Raw genomic sequence first — 17,520 nt, 5'->3', positions numbered from 1 at the left:
AGTTGGCAATGGGCTTTGTTCCAAGGATAGGTTCCTGGGTTAGTAGTTCTGTTGTGTGGTTGCTGGTGAGTATTTGCTTCAGGTTGGGGGGCTGTCTGTAAGCAAGGAGTGGCCTGTCTCCCAAGATCTGTGAGAGTGATGGATCATCCTTCAGGATAGGTTGTAGATCCTTGATGATGCGTTGGAGAGGTTTTAGTTGGGGGCTGAAGGTGATGGCTAGTGGCGTTCTGTTATTTTCTTTGTTGGGCCTGTCCTGTAGTAGGTGACTTCTGGGTACTCTTCTGGCTCTGTCAATCTGTTTCTTCACTTCAGCAGGTGGGTATTGTAGTTGTAAGAATGCTTGATAGAGATCTTGTAGGTGTTTGTCTCTGTCTGAGGGGTTGAAGCAAATGCGGTTGTATCGTAGAGCGTGGCTGTAGACAATGGATCATGTGGTGTGGTCTGGATGAAAGCTGGAGGAATGTAGGTAGGAATAGCAGTCAGTAGGTTTCCAGTATAGGGTGGTGTTTATGTGACCATCGCTTATGAGCACCATAGTGTCCAGGAAGTGGATCTCTTGTGTGGACTGGTCCAGGCTGAGGTTGATGGTGGGATGGAAATTGTTGAAATCATGGTGGAATTCCTCAAGGGCTTCTTTTTCTTGTGTCCAGATGATGAAGATGTCATCAATGTAGTGCAAGTAGAGTAGGGGCATTAGGGGACGAGAGCTGAGGAAGCGTTGTTCTAAGTCATAAAAATGTTGGCATACTGTGGGGCCATGCGGGTACCCATAGCAGTGCCGCTAATTTGAAGGTATACATTGTCCCCAAATGTGAAATATAGAGGACTTTTGTACAAGAAAACTTTCTGGTGGACACCAGGAAGACTGGCATCCTCAGAGACAATTAGTAGTTCCAACTAAGTACCGAGTCAAGCTCTTGAGCTTAGCCCAAGATCATCCTAGTGGCCATGCTGGGGTGAACAGGACCAAAGAGTGTTTGGGGAGGTCATTCCACTGGGAGGGAATGGACAAGGATGTTTCTACCTATGTCCGGTCTTGTGAGATATGCCAAAAAGTGGGAAAACCCTAAGACCAGGTCAAAGCCCCTCTCCAGCTACTCCCCATCATTGAAGTTCCATTTCAGCGAGTAGCTGTGGATATTCTGGGTCCTTTTCCGAAAAAGACACCCAGAGGAAAGCAGTACATACTGACTTTCATGGATTTTGCCACCCGATGGCCAGAAGCAGTAGCTCTAAGCAACACCAGGGCTAAAAGTGTGTGCCAGGCACTAGCAGACATTTTTGCCAGGGTAGGTTGGCCCTCCAACATCCTCACAGATGCAGGAACTAATTGCCTGGCAGGAACTATGGAAAGCCTTTGGGAAGCTCATGGGGTAAATCACTTGGTTGCCACTCCTTACCACCATCAAACAAATGGCATGGTGGAGAAGTTTAATGGAACTTCGTACATGAGCACTCCAATGATTGGGACCTACTGTTGCAGCAGTTGCTCTTTGCCTACAGAGCTGTACCAGATCCCAGTTTAGGGTTTTCACCATTTGAACTTGTATATGGCCGTGAGGTTAAGGGGCCATTACAGTTGGTGAAGCAGCAATGGGAGGGATTTACATCTTCTCCGGGAACTAACAGTCTGGACTTTGTAACCAACCTACAAAACACCCTCCGAACCTCTCTAGCCCTTGCTAAAGAAAACCTACAGGATGCTCAAAAAGAGCAAAAAGTCTGGTGTGATAAACATGCCAGAGAGTGTTCCTTCAAAGTAGGGGACCAGGTCATGGTCTTAAAGACGCTCCAGGCCCATAAAATGGAAGCGTTGTGGGAAGGGCCATTCATGGTCCAGGAGCACCTGGGAGCTGTTAATTATCTCATAGCATTCCCCACCTCAAACCGAAAGCCTAAGGTGTACCATATTAATTCTCTAAAGCCAGAGAATTAAAGGTTTGTCAGTTTATAGCCCAGGGAGGAGATGACGCTGAGTGGCCTGAAGGTGTCTACAACGAAGGGAAAAGTGCTGGTGGCGTGGAAGAGGTGAACCTCTCCATGACCCTTGGGCATATGCAGCGACAGCAGATCAAGGAGCTGTGCACTAGCTATGCGCCGACGTTCTCAGCCACCCCAGGACTGACTGAAAGGGCATACCACTCCATTGACACAGGTAATGCTCACCCAATTAAAGTCTAACCTTACCGGGTGTCTCCTCAAGCTAAAACTGCTGTAGAACAGGAGATCCAGGATATGTTACAGAGGGGTGTAATCCGCCCCTCTGGCAGTGCATGGGCATCTCCAGTGGTTCTAGTTCCCAAACCAGATGGGGAAATACGTTTTTGCATGGACTACCGTAAGCTAAATGCTGTAACTCGCCCAGACAACTATCCAATCCCACGCACAGATGAACTATTAGAGAAACTGGGATGGGCCCAGTTCATCTCTACCTTGGACTTAACCAAGGGGTACTGGCAGGTGCCGCTAGATGAATCCGCCAAGGAAAGGTCAGCCTTCAGCACACATGTCGGGCTGTATGAATTTAATTTACGCCCTTTCGGGCTGCGGAATGCATCCGCCACCTTCCAAAGACTTGTAGATGGTCTCCTAGCGGGATTAGGAGAATATGCAGTTGCCTACCTTGACGATGTGGCCATATTTTCTTATTCCTGGGCAGAACACCTGGAACATCTACAAAAAGTCTTTGAGCGCATAAGGGAGGCAGGACTAACTGTTAAGGCTAAGAAGTGTCAAATAGGCCTCAACAGAGTGACTTACCTTGGACACCAGGTGGGTCAAGGAACTATCAACCCCCTACGGGCCAAAGTGGATGCTATCCAAAAGTGGCCTGTCCCAAGGTCAGAGAAACAGGTTCAATCCTTCTTAGGCTTGGCCCGTTATTAAGGCGATTTGTACCACAATACAGCCAAATCGCCGCCCCACTGACAGACCTAACCAAAAAGAAACAGCCAAATGCCATTCAGTGGACCGAAGAGTGTCAGAAGGCCTTTAACCCGCTTAAAGCGACACTCATGTCTGACCCTGTACTAAGGGCCCCAGACTTTGACAAACCTTCCTAGTAACCACTGATGTGTCCGAGCGTGGTGTGGGAGCAGTTTTAATGCAGGAAGGACCGGATCAAGAATTCCACCCTGTAGCATTTCTGTCATAAATATAAAGGGAAGGGTAAACCCCTTTAAAATCCCTCCTGGCCAGAGGAAAACTCCTCTCACCTGTAAAGGGTTAAGAAGCTAAAGGTAACCTTGCTGGCACCTGACCAAAATGACCAATGAGGAGACAAGATACTTTCAAAAGCTGGGAGGAGAGAGAGAAACAAAGGGTCTGTGTGTCTGTCTATATGCTGTTTTTGTCGGGGATAGACCAGGAATGGAGTCTTAGAACTTTTAGTAAGTAATCTAGCTAGGTATGTGTTAGATTATGATTTCTTTAAATGGCTGAGAAAAGAATTGTGCTGAATAGAATAACTATTTCTGTCTGTGTATCTTTTTTGTAACTTAAGGTTTTGCCTAGAGGGATTCTCTATGTTTTGAATCTAATTACCCTGTAAGGTATCTACCATCCTGATTTTACAGAGGGGATTTCTTTACTTCTATTTACTCCTATTTCTATTAAAAGTCTTCTTGTAAGAAAACTGAATGCTTTTTCATTGTTCTCAGATCCAAGGGTTTGGGTCTGTGGTCACCTATGCGAATTGGTGAGGCTTTTTATCCAACATTTCCCAGGAAAGGGGGGGTACAAGTGTTGGGAGGATTGTTCATTGTTCTTAAGATCCAAGGGTCTGGGTCTGTAGTCACCTAGGCAAATTGGTGAGGCTTTTTACCAAACCTTGTCCAGGAAGTGGGGTACAAGGTTTTGGGAAGTATTTTGGGGGGAAAGATGTTTCCAAACAGCTCTTCCCCAGTAACCAGTAATTGTTTGGTGGTGGTAGCGGCCAATCCAAGGACAAAGGGTGGAATATTTTGTACCTTGGGGAAGTTTTTGACCTAAGCTGGTAAAGATAAGCTTAGGAGGTTTTCATGCAGGTCCCCACATCTGTATCCTAGTGTTCAGAGTGGGGAAGGAACCATGGCAGTTTCTCAGCAAGAAGCTGTCTGAGAGGGAAAGCAACTGGTCAGTCAGTGAAAAACAATGTTACGCCATTGTCTACACTCTGGAAAAGCTACGCCCGTATGTTTGGGGACAGCATTTCCACCTGCAAACCGACCATGCTGCGCTACAGTGGCTTCATACCGCCACGGGAAATAACAAAAAACTTATTCAGTGGAGTTTAGCTCTCCAAGATTTTGATTTCAACATCCAACACATCTCAGGAGCTTCTGACAAAGTGGCTGATGCACTCTCCCATGAAAGTTTCCCAGAATCAACTGGTTAAAATCATCCTTGAGATGTGGAAAATATTGTTAGTCTTTATATACTTGGTAGTATATTTAGAGGTGCATGTGTCTTATTAACTCTGTTTTTTCCAAGAGCTCCAGGAAGAAATCCCAGGCAGCGTTTCACCCTATCTGTGATTTGGGGGGCGTGTCATAAATATAAAGGGAAGGGTAAACACCTTTAAAATCCCTCCTGGCCAGAGGAAAAACCCTTTCACCTGTAAAGGGTTAAGAAGCTAGGATAACCTCGCTGGCACCTGACCACAATGACCAATGAGGAGACAAGATACTTTCAAAGCTGGAGGAGGGGAGAAACAAAGGGTCTGGGTGATGCTTTTGCCGGGGTCAGAACAGGAATGGAGTCTTAGAACTTAGTAAGTAATCTAGCTAGATATGCATTCAATTACGATTTCTTTAAATGGCTGAGAAAATAAGCTGCACTGAAGGGAATGTATATTCCTGGTTTTGTGTCTTTTTGTAACTTAAGGTTTTGCCTAGAGGGATTTTCTATGTTTTGAATCTAATTACCCTTTAAGGTATTTACCATCCTGATTTTACAGAGGTGATTCTTTTACTTTTTCTTCTATTAAAATTCTTCTTTTAAGAAACTGAATGCTTTTTTTCCATTGTTCTTAAGATCCAAGGGTCTTGGGTCTGTGGTCACCTATGCAAATTGGTGAGGATTTTTATCAAACCTTCCCCAGAGAAAAGGGGTTAAGATTTGGGAGGATTTTGGGGGGAAAGACGTTTCCAAACGAACTCTTTCCTAATAATAATAATACTGGTGTTAGACATTTGGTGGTGGCAGCAAAAGTCCAAGGGCAAAGGGTAAAATAGTTTGTACCTTGGGGAAGTTTTAAGCTAAGCTGGTAAAAGTAAGCTTAGTCGGTTTTCATGCAGGTCCCCACATCTGTACCCTAGTGTTCAGTGATATATGCCATCATGTGCCAGCAATGCCCCTCTGCCATGTACATTGGTCATACTGGACAGTCTCTACGTAAAAGAATAAATGGACACAAATCAGTTGTCAAGAATTATAACATTCAAAAACCAGTCGGAGAACACTTCAATCTCTCTGGTCACTCGATTACAGACCTAAAAGTGGCAATTCTTCAACAAAAAAACTTCAAAAACAGACTCCAAGGAGAGACTGCTGAATTGGAATTAATTTGCAAACTGGATACAATTAACTTAGGCTTGAATAGAGACTGGGAGTGGATGGGTCATTACACAAAGTAAAACTATTTCCCCATGTTTATTCCCCACCCCACCCCCCACTGTTCCTCAGATGTTCTTGTCAACTGCTGGAAATGGCCCACCTTGATTATCACTACAAAAGGCTTTCTTCCCTCCCTCCCCCTGCCCTCCTGCTGGTAATAGCTCATCTTAAGTGATCACTCTCCTTACAGTGTGTATGGTAACACCCATTGTTCCATGTTCTCTGTGTATATAAATCTCCCCACTGTATTTTCCACTGAATGCATCCGATGAAGGGAGCTGTAGCTCACAAAAGCTTATGCTCAAACAAATTTGTTAGTCTCTAAGGTGCCACAAGTCCTCCATATCTAGCTAGATTACTTACTAAGTTCTAAGACTCCATTCCTTTCCTGTTCCCGGCAAAAGCTTCACACAGACAGAGAGAGACCTTTGTTTCTCCCCCCTCCAGCTTTGAAAGTATCTTGTCTCCACATTGGTCATTTTGGTCAGATGCCAGTGAGGTTATCCTAGCTTCTTCACCCTTTACAGGTGAAAGGGTTTTTCCTTTGGCCAGGAGGGATTTTAAAGGTGTTTACCCTTCCCTTTATATTTATGACAGACCCATTAAAAAAAAAAGGCTATACACAGAAGTGATTAATGTTGATGACTTCATACGAAGGCCCTGAGGGAAGCTGCATGCCATATACCTGACTTGTCACTGAGAGTGTAAAAAGCGAACGATGAAAAGAGTGAGCTTTCTGAACTGCCTTTGACAGCACTTTGTGTATAGTCAGTTTCATTTTCCCTTGCATCATTTACTTATGCAGTTTATCCCCTTGCTGAAAATAATAAACATAAACAGGGGAATAGAAAACTCTTTATAAATGTTTTAAAAGAAATTAACAAAAAAAAATCAGCACATAAACTACAAAGGTTGCTCTGTCAGGAACTGAAATTTTTAAAAATGAGTCATTTTTAAAATATTCCAGTTGACCATGTCCCTTTCAATTTTTTAAAAGGAATCGAACCTGTAGACTAACCTAGTTTACCATTAGATGTTGGCATAGGTTCCAACAAGGGAGAACATGCTTAAAAAAAAAAAATCTCTGGAGTCCTTTATCATTAAAAAAGGGGAAATTCGAGGGAATATAGAGGATCAGAGAGACAAATATGAAAATTTAAGCCACCCCAGCTCTAACCATTTCAAATTGGGAACTAAACTAAACTAAATATTAGTTTTGGGAAGTTGTTGCTTCATAATTGAGTCAGCAAGTTTGTCAAAATAGGTCAGTGAATTAGTTATGTGCCTTTTGTACAATGACATCAAAAACACTCTATTTTTTTTCATTTCAGTGTTGTCATATTGAGTACTTCCAGACCACTCCTCTGACCAACTCAGTTCCCCTGTCATAAATATCATATATGAACTGCAAAATACTACAGTAATGCAACGTTACAGTAATACAGTTGGACTAAGTCCAGAAATACACATATTTAGGTTTCTACATTAACTTGGTCACATTGCACACTTATAGTGCCAGAGCTTCAGGCCCATTAAATTACTTTGCCACCCTCATGGTGAAAAACCAATCTTAACAGGAGCTTTGCGAGCCAGTGGAGGATTTCCCCCTTTGTTAGGGATGTAGGACTGCTGCAGTGACTTTTACATTCTTCCCTCCCAGCCCTGGGTGTAGGGAGCCTTATTATGCAATGTTGTAGATGGGATTACAAGTAGCAATTAGAAATGAGTCACAGTGTTTTCACAGTTGAAAATTCCAGTTTACTGTTTTAATTTATTCTCAGTTTACCTATTTAAATGGAAGCTGAAAATAGGACAAATTGGTGTCCCTGGCAAAACTACTGATCTGAAACTTTTCAGAAATCTATCACCAAGCAGTACCACTTTCTACAATGAAAGGAAACAGAAGAGGTGATAGACCAAACCTATGAATCTGCCCATTAAGGAAGAGAAACGAAAACTGAAAGAAAGACTTTTTAAAAATCTTAGATAACCAAACCTATGAACTCTGACAGAAATCACAAAAAGTAAATTGGTGGGGGTAGAGGGATAGGAAAAGGGTATTTTAAATTATTTATAGATTTTTCTCCATTACTGTTATTTAAACATCACTTAGATAGCATGGTAAAATTTCACAGCACTTTATAAACAAGTTCCCTGGCAGAGAGAGTTAGCCAAATTTTGTATTGCTACAGGATCAGATAGAAGAAAAAAGTGTCTGGGAAGGAGAATACAAAGCCCTAGTAATATTAAGAAACACAGCAGAAGGAAAAAAAAAAAACAAGTGAAAGGTCCTTTAAGCCTTTAAAGATTTCCCCGAATAAAATCCACCAAAGGAAAGCAACATAATTTAGCAGGCTGGAAAAGGAAATCTCACCCTGGTTCTGCCCCTACCTTGCTGTGTATCCTTGGCATGACAATTAACATTCCTAGTTGGCTCCATTTCCCTATTTGTAACATGAAGATATCACTTACTTCACAGACCTGTTGTTGAGATTGTAAAGGTATATGAGCACTAAGGATCATTATGATCAGAATGAAAATCTCTTATTAAGTTGCTGATGCTGTCAGGTGTTATTCACATTCAGTCAGGTATTATTCACATCATAGTCATGTGAAAGAAATAAAGGTAGGCTAATAAGCCTGTGCTCTTATATCTTGGCATTTAATAACACATCTCAAATTGCCACATCTATTTCTTTTTCAGAAGCACCTGGCACAGTTTTATAGAGACAGTTTAACTTCATCCCGATGAGTTATTTCCCCTATGTATTTTTCCTTTGTGAGAAAATTTGGGTCAGATCTTGTAGTGCCTTTTTTAAAAACAAAAACCAGTCTTATGGCTTTATTAAAAAAAATCACATCTGAAACATTTACATGTATTTTTCTTTCTTTAAACCAATTAATCCAAATCAATCATTTTCTGAGATTGATTTAACTTTGATCTACAAGAATTAAAAGCAATACCCTCAGGTCAATTTAAATTCAGTTTTTTTGTAAAAACCAGAGGGTCAATTTCAAAAGTGCTTGGCACCTACTGTTAGCAGCAGCTGGCGCCTTTGAAAATGATGCCCAGGAAAGATCAACAGAAATATTTCCATGGGTTTTTAAAAATCAGTTTTAAAACAGTTTTTCTAAACACTCCTCTCCCTCTGAATTTGCAACCCAAACATTGCAGCACCATGCTGGTGCACAAAAGCCAGAATAAGTTAAACTGGTTTCCTTGTCTAATAAGAGGAATGCAATAAACCAGCCCCACCAACGGCAAGTTAAGGAATCTGATTGTCAAAGTCTTACCATGTAAATGATCTAATGTATGGTCACTTACACAAGGAAAGCCAATTTTCCCATATGTTTTTAACCTTGAAAGGGAGCATTTTATCTTTTAGAGTTCTTTCCTGCTTGCCAAAATTGCTAAAGAACATAAGGGCAGGGGCACAGGAATAATTGTGATAGTGGGGGGTGCTGAAAGCCATTTAACCAAACTATATATAATCGAAACCACTTCAAGCCAGGGTGTGTAGCAGCACCCCTGGTCCCAGCACCTATGTAAGCGGTGAAACAGCTTTACTCCCTCTCCTGAAAAGTACTTTAGGAAAGCACCTGGAGGACCAAGCAGGAGAATCCCAGCATTGCAAACACTGAGGGGTCTGTGAGAAGAGCAAAGGGATTTGTGTAACGCCACAGGAACCACAGCTCCATGCTACGACTGCGATATTTTGGAAGAAAGAGATACTGTCATCTAAATTCTTGCGGCTTGCTTTCTGGAGCAAGCTGATTGGCTAATGACCTCACTGATCGTATATGCTGGATCTCTGTGCGAAGCGAACGAGCCAGACTGGCTGTGGATGGTTAAGAGGGCAGGGAGCCCAGGATTTTTGCTTTTCGGTTTTCTTTCTATTTGATCGGGAAAGGAGAGGGGGGGAAAAGCTAATATCCAGCTTTGCTGATTGAAAGTAGCTGACTCCGTGTCGGGTAAGTGTCCTTCTCTCTATGAAGTTTGCTTGGTTTATGAAAGTGATCTTATTTTTAAAGTCTACGTAGAAAACATTCCGCCTTTGTTTAAAGCGATCACTGTTTGTTTTAAAACTCTGGTTTTCATTGAAAACCAATATCTGAAACTAACTTGAACGCACACTTTAAACTTTTACTTTTTTGGCGTTTTCATGTTCTGAGTCAAACCGTTTTACAACTCGCTTGTTCCAAGTGTTTCCTTTTAAAACTCCTCTTGTTCTTAACTTCGCAGAGAATATCTGAGTTAAAAAAAGGGTGCTCTCTCCACATTTTAAACTACTTCTTGCAGCACGTTCTGCTCGAATGACTGGGTTCAGTTTGGAGTGAATCTATTCGAACTTTATTTGGTATGGACTTTATTTGCTAAAGGAGAGATGTAATATACTAGAAGATAGCTACTCAGACCGGGCTGTTGCTCTTCATTGGTGATCATCTACACACCCTTCTAAAACAAACAAACAATTTTTCTATGGCCCTCTTGTGGATCTCCCCGCCCCGCCCCTTCCATGGAGGGAAAGCTTGCAGCTCGACAGAGAAACAAGCCATTCAAAGTGGCGGTGGAGTATGAAAATCCCTTGTTTCCTTCCTCCTGAATCCTTCTCAGCCTCCTAGCTCTTCTGATTATTTCTGCTGTTAAAAACTTCAGCGGCTGTTCCTACGTCTACCCAGTAAAACAAGCAAATCCGGCTCGGAGAGTTTCTTTGCTGCTAGGTAGATTGCAAAATACAACCTCCCATCTGAGCACGGCTGAAATCCTCCTAGTAAACAGGCAACAGTTTCTCTCGGAGAGAGACTCTCCTACCCAGAGACTGTTGTATTCCTTGAATCTTTAGAAACCTGTGTCTTTTTCCCGCTTGGAGGGGTGGCCAAAGGAATCCTGCCTCTCAACTTTAGATCGAAGTAAAGCATTAAAGCGGCACTGCAATAAGGCTAAGGAAACTTTTTGTCCTTGCACGTGAACAGACACCTGATTTTGCAGCCTGAATACAGGTTTCCATTGTGTGTTGTGGATATATCTGTCCCCTAGCCGAGAGGGAGGGCTTTCCCACAGTAACTTCCTTTGTTCCTTCAGGAAAAAAGGAACTGTGCCCCTGGCTGGCCACGTGGTTGCAATGGGCTCTCTACCGATGCCGAGCGCGCACCCGGAGCTAGCTCGGCAGCCTTGGTCACCACATCCAATACTAACTTGATTGCAAAGTGTGCTCATCTTCCCAGGGATGAAACCGATGTGGTTCCTACAGAAGCTACTGTAAAAGCCTGTAGAACTTAAAGGAGTGATATATTTTTCTAGAGGGGTTTTCCTACCACCCCATATAATTCCAGAGCAGGGATACTGTTGAAAATTTTTTCAGACTTTCCCTCTAGAGTGGAGCAGACAAGGCTGAATAAAACTCAGCAGCAGCTCCCGCCAGAGTTGCGAGGACTGGGATTTTACGTGGAAATAGGTGGTGCCCCTTCATACGACCTCTAGATCTTGTTCACAACCTCTGGACAAGGCTTGGAGTTCGTGGCTTCAGATTAGGGGTGGGGGAATTTGTGTGTCACGTTTTGGGGGATATGGATCAGAAAGTGTGGTGGGGCAGCACAGACTTCTGCTAGCCTTGAATTCTTGCAGCCCTCTTTGGTCTGGGCCAATAGAAAATGGTGGGAGTTGTGGAGCATCTTTCTTAAATCCTAATCTGCAATGGGTCTTTGTGGGTTGGAATTTGCAGGAAGGCTGCTTACAATTCCTTGGGGACTTGAACCAGTCAATGTTGTTTCATACAGCTTCCCCCCCTGCTCCGTGAAATCCTGACTGAAATGGCTGACCGGCGCCCAGTGCGAGCAGGGCCCCTGTGAAAGAAAGGGGTGTCCTAAGAAGCTGTGGAGGCTTTGCTTTCTTCTTGGGACTTGAAAGGAGTGCAGGCAGACTGTGGGACCTAAGAGTTTTTGGAGAGTCTAACCTCTAACTTCTATCCCCCTGGGATGGCCAAGAGTTAGGTTTCCTTGTAATCCTATGGCTAGTGGGCGAGGAAACTAGTCAATTTTAAACCCCCTAGGCCTGATTCTCTAAGGCGTTGCATTTCATGGAGTTAATTTACACTTGTGCAAAGTGGCTGTAAAAAAGCTACTATTTTGAGTTAGCCACACACAGCAGTGGAGGATTGGGACCAGTGAGCTTTCTGCCCCTAATGGGCTTTTCCCATGTACAAGAACATGTTAGTTTTGTGACTACAGTACCATTTATGTCAGTTGATGCAGTCCCTCCTAGCAGCAGTGTGTATAAGTGCCCAAATCCATTGCAATTGCTTGAGGGGGAGGGAGTTTCTTCTGACCTATCATCTCTAATGTTTTGTATTTTTTTCCCCATCCTCACCAATCTTTTTTTTCTCATTGCAGTTGGAAAGGGTCATCCTAGAAAATGAAGGAGCAAACTTCTAAAATTCAAAATTATTTGCTCCTGTGAGGTTTTTTTAATATGCATAGAAATGCTAGCCCATACATAGAAAAGGAGTACTTGTGGCACCTTAGAGACTAACCAATACATGGGGGAACAAAAGGCAGCTAAAACTTCACTGATGTGACAAACCAGATGGATAGCATGGTTTCACAGTGAGCACAGAAAAACCTCAAAGTTCATGACTGGTGTCTGTCTGGAGACAAGTTTTCTGCCAGGTTGGACTGATTTCAGTGTGAAGTTTGGAGGTGTTTCTGCTATTAAAAAAAAATGTTAGTTACAAAGGCACTGTTGAAGACAACTAAAGTGAACAAAAATAAATAAATAAAACTCTGCACCCATAACTTTCAGTGGTTGTACCTACTGCTTAGTAAGGTAGAAAATCTAATTTTGAGCCTCTTTTAGTGGAACAGAGATGTGACTTAACTGTGCTGTCTTAAATTACTGTAGAAATGTTTGTTAGAAGCAAGATGTTTGGTGCCAAATGCTGGCCACTGTGGTAGTCAGGTCACACTATCTGAACCTGGCCAAACTGGACTAATGACTATGGGGGAAAAAAATCAGAACATTAATTACCCGAAGGCAGGGGAGGAGTATGTGGAAATTCCTGAATTTTAGTGTCTGAAATACTGTAAACAGTGGGCTACTGCATCTATTGTTTTGTTTCTACAGCAACCAAAGCATGTAAAGTTCTTTACATATGAAAACAAGTGAGATCCATGCCCTAAAGAACTTGCAATCTAAATACTGATCCTAACTGAGAGCTTCATCTGGCACCTGTCAAAAACATAGAGTTTGATAACATTGAGCTTTTTCTTAAAACTTCTCACTGTTGCATTGTCCCTGGGGTGGCCAAAACTACTACTTCCATCGATGGTAATGCAGGTGGAACTAATGCACTTGAGCTGCAAAGAAAAGGTAAGTGTAGCAAGGCTTTGGTATCCCTGAGGCCTTGTGTACACTGCCACTTTGCAGCCCTGCAACTTTCTCCCTCACTGGGTGTGGAAAAATACCCGCTCCCCCTCGAGTGCGGCAAGTTTCAGCTCTGTAAAGTGGCAGCGTAGACCATGCCCCAGTGCTGGGAGCCGCTCCCCTTGTGGGGGTGGATTTTGTTTTTCAGTGCTGGGAGAGCTCTCTCCTAGTGCTGATACCGCGACTACATGGCCGTGGTAGCGATTTAACGTTACTAGCGAAAACATACCCAGAGTATCTTACTATCTACTTACATGGCCTACATAATTGTAGTATCTCTCTAGTAGCTAGGAGTAATCCTGTGGATCACTCTTGAATGAGACCCCTCAAACTCAACTCTGTATTCAATGGGGAGTCAGTGCAGAAAATCTAGATTGGGTGTTGGAGATGTGTTCACTAAGCAAATGGGCTGCTGCATCTTGTACGATGTGTTTGGTTTTGCTCTGAGTTACTATAACAAAGTCTAGTGCTCACATGAGGACATAGATCACTGTGGCCACATCTGTGTCTGACAGGATGTGGGTGTAATTTTCTGGTTGCTGGCAGAAGGAAGTGAAAGTCAATGCCCAAATAGTGATGGAAGAATCCTAAAACAGCAGTTCCCAAACCTTGTCCTTGCATGACCTCATTTTCAGATGTATTGCTTCCTGCGATCCCATGCCACATGGAGGATGCTATTTTACTTTACAAAATGGCATCCTTTGCACAGCATGACCTTATGGTGCGTGCGAGGTCATGCTTACATGAAGATCACCATGGATAAAATGGCATCTTCCATACTCGGGATTGCCACAACCCCATCTGCTAAGGAAGTGACCCCATTTGGGGTTGCAACTCAGTGTCGGAACTGCCTTCCAAGAGCTGCAGATTGACCTAACAGGACACTTTCCTTCAAGTAGGGAATGTTCTAGAAAAGGCAGATTTTTGTGACGCATTTCCCTCTTACCAGCATCACCTCAGTCTTCCCATTGTATCTACATTTTTAGACCTATTGTGTGGCATAACATTAGTGTGTTGTGGCATCTAGTCCTTGGGGCACGTATACTAGTCCAGTCTGTCAACTTTCCCAGGTCAGGCTTGGTTGGCTACAAGGTCCTTCAAAAACTGACTTCTTTACAAAAACTTGGACAAAACATGATTGTTCTTGTGAAATTGCCAGGGATGCTAAAACATGCTCTGAAAACATTCTGGACTTGGAAGGTGGACCATGCATCCCTATCAGTCACCTTGTGCTCAGCAATAGCCCCCACACCATCTTTAACACTAAGTCCTATTTTGCCAAGGCTGTGGTAGAGGGGGATGTCCCTTCACCAGTGGCATCTTTAACTTTCCCAGGGATGGCTGGGACATGGGCAGAAGAGATTTAGATCAAACTACTGCATTGCCTTAATTTTTTAAGACACTTACTCAATCTGGGACTTCAGTCTGAAAAACCTGTCTCCCCAGGTGTTCTGTTCAGTTCACTTCTGTTCCCAGATAGCCTCACCTGTGCAACATCTTGTGAAAACTATCATGAATTACATTTTTTTAAAAGGTAATTCAAGGTCCCTTGTTACTTGCGTTACTCCTCTTATTTGCTAAAGAACTGCCAATTATCCCACAGTTAATCAAAGGGAAGATTTTTTTTTTTTTTTTTTCCCAAAGTAAAAATTGTTGTCCACATCTGACAATGTTTTTACTAGCTGCCTGCACTGGTGCCTACATATTACAATGATGGGTGCAGTATTTATACTTCTACAAACTAGACTAAGGGAATATACAGCAACTAATTTGTCATCAGATTACTGATTCATATGGGAGTGACTAACTTCCCAATGCTGGTATAGCTGCCTTAGTGTTAAGACTTGTCACTTGGTCTCAAGTAAATTACATATACTTGAATACATCATTGTTTGATGTTAAGTTTAATTTGCCAACCTGACTCTCTCATAATGCACATCTGTTCTTGTTTAATCCTCCTCCCCTTCCTGCTGCCTGTCTCCTTCATGCCTTTCCCTTCCCCCATTCTATATCCTTTGGCTCTCTCATCCTTGTCCCTTTCTCTCCTGCGGCTTATATTTAGTGCTCACTTCCCTGCTGCTTCTCTGCCAACTTCCCTTTTCCATTCAAATCCTTTTTTAATACATTTTCCACTAAACCTTCCCATAGTTATTCTCCCCACCACCACCATCCTAAAACGGTGCCAGAATCAACTCTTCCTGTGTATTCTGTAGCTTATTGTCTGTCTGACTTGAATTCAGAACTGCCGGTTTGTTCAGCTCCATAAAAACATGAAGGGAGCCATAGCTCTTACTCCAAAGAGCTCACAATCTGTCTCTAACTAATGCCTGTAGCCACAAAAATACTGTCTTCCTCTGTCCTTCACTAACGCTCCAATTAGCAGCTCTCTAACGTAGTAATGGGAATCTAAATGCTGTGACAGAATAAGCCTGATACAGAATGAAGTCCAGGCGGTTATTAATTTACACAGTTACGAGCTATTTCACTGTATTAGTGAAGATCATGAAGTCTCCAAGAAACTCCCATTATTTGTGTATGTGTATAAGAATAGTGTGCGTTTGTCTCTCCTTACCTTGTGCTAGGAAAGCTCTAAGGGCTTTTTGTAATTAGTTGAATTTCCTGAATTGAGCCTAACACATACTGTACAGCCAACTGCTTTATAGGGCACCACCAAGCAATAAACTGTTTGCTACCCATTAGAAATAATGGGAATACTGTGGCAAGCTGGAGATGATGAGAGTGCCAAAACAGGAATTGTAGAATGATGCCTTGAGACACTTTGCTGTCTTGGCTGCTTTGTCCTGGGCCTGTTCTGTTTTTTGTTCTTAGTATCGCACTCATCTACTTCTAGGTGGTACTGTCTTTGTTTGTTTTTAATATTAAGTCTACCTGTCTTGCAGAAAGGACTGGGTGAAATGGGGAATTTTGCAGCAAATTGGGGCTGTATTAAGAGAATTCACCGCACCGAACCTGCAGATAGGCTGCTAGAAAGCCCCTGCAAATATGCTATTCCACTTTATAGGGTGGAATACTGTCTGCAACTCCTCCTTACCCCTTGTGAGGTAGGTGCAGTCTACTAGGTCACAAAACCTGTGACACCTGCCCCATGGAACGCTCTCCCTTCTGGCCAATTTGGGATAAGCACAGAGACCACATTAAGTGTGGAGCCCTCTGCGCAGCTACTCAACCTGTACCCCTTATAGGAAACTCAAGTGGTGTGGAGGGCCTTGTTTGAGCCTTTGTAGTTGTCTGAATGTCATTGACATGAGAAGCAAAGAAGTCTGAGGAATTGCTGAACTAAATGGGCCAACACGCTTCTGCTGCTCTGCAGAGATTTGGCTGGTCACATGGTGTTGGCTCTCCTTGATACCAGCTGCCTCTGCAAGTGTCTGGGCACTTCACTGCAGTAAAGAGCCTAGGGTCCTGTAGAAACAGCTGGAAATGGGGAGCCACCCTAGCTGCTACATAGAAGAAAACAAAATGGACTATGATTATGCCCTGTAGGTACCAGCCTCCAGTGTGGGAAGCGTATATGGGGTAGGCAGCAGAGAAGCCTATATAAAAACGTGCAGAAAGAGGGAGATGAGATGACATCGGCAGTATAACCCCTTTTTAAGAAGGACACAGGGCTATTGTAAGAGCTAAATGCAGATTAGTAATATTCAAATAACTGCCATGGCTGATACAGGCACATATGTAATAGTCTGATCTTCTGTGTTGAGCTCTCTTTCCATGTACAGCTCAACCAACGGATTTTGTATTTTTTTGGTTTTTTCCCCAGCTGTTCATAATTCACTTCCCCCTTCTCTCTCCACTATTCCTTTCCCCAAAAAACTGAGACTTCCCCCCCCCCCCATGCTTTTCCTTCTGCAGCACTTGCTTTTAATGCTGTCTGCACTTATGCAATTCATGCTTCAGAGTAACAGCCGTGTTAGTCTGTATTCGCAAAAAGAAAAGGAGGACTTGTGGCACCTTAGAGACTAACCAATTTATTTGAGCATATGCTTTCGTGAGCTAGAGCTCACTTCATCGGATGCTGCTATAGATCCCACACGCACCTCCATTATACGTGTCCCAGTTCAAAGCAGCTGTACCTACATTTCCCCCTCAGTGGGGAATAATTCTCTTACTCCCTTCTGACCAGAGTATTTCCAGGCTACACATTTCTCTGCCTTCCCTGTAGTCTTTCCAGCAGACAGGCTGCCCAAGCACATGTGCCTGCTGTCTCTTCAGAGACTGGTAACAGAGTGATTGCCAATGTTAAAAGTACCACACCAGTTTTTCTATGCAAACCTATTTTTTGCTTAAGGTAAAAGCACAACAGAGAAAACACTTTAAAATCGATGAAAGAACCTACATGCATGCTAATAAACTTGCCAGAGTTCACCCTAAGCCCTGGTCTACACTAGGACTTTAGGTCGAATTTAGCAGCGTTAAATCGATGTAAACCTGCACCCTGTCCTCACGATGAAGCCCTTTATTTCGACTTAAAGGGCTCTTAAAAT

The 17,520-nt window shown here is 43.0% G+C and overlaps 2 protein-coding genes across 6 annotated transcripts in view; one reads left to right on the top strand and one right to left on the bottom strand.

Moving 5' to 3' along the window:
- MCF2L2 (MCF.2 cell line derived transforming sequence-like 2) overlaps positions 1–17,520 on the bottom strand; it is a 319,822-nt gene that overhangs the window by 92,308 nt on the left and 209,994 nt on the right. The gene's annotated exons all lie outside the window — the stretch shown is intronic.
- The window catches only part of B3GNT5 (UDP-GlcNAc:betaGal beta-1,3-N-acetylglucosaminyltransferase 5), a 33,905-nt gene continuing 25,834 nt past the window's right edge, over positions 9,450–17,520 (top strand). The window contains exon 1 of the mRNA XM_073359262.1: positions 9,450–9,567. The gene's annotated coding sequence lies outside the window, so the exon portion shown is untranslated. The remainder of the gene's footprint in view (positions 9,568–17,520) is intronic.

This window comes from Lepidochelys kempii, chromosome 9 (assembly GCF_965140285.1).
Source record: "Lepidochelys kempii isolate rLepKem1 chromosome 9, rLepKem1.hap1, whole genome shotgun sequence".
Lineage (NCBI taxonomy): Eukaryota > Metazoa > Chordata > Testudines > Cheloniidae > Lepidochelys > Lepidochelys kempii.
This window is presented reverse-complemented; position numbering and strand designations above follow the sequence as displayed.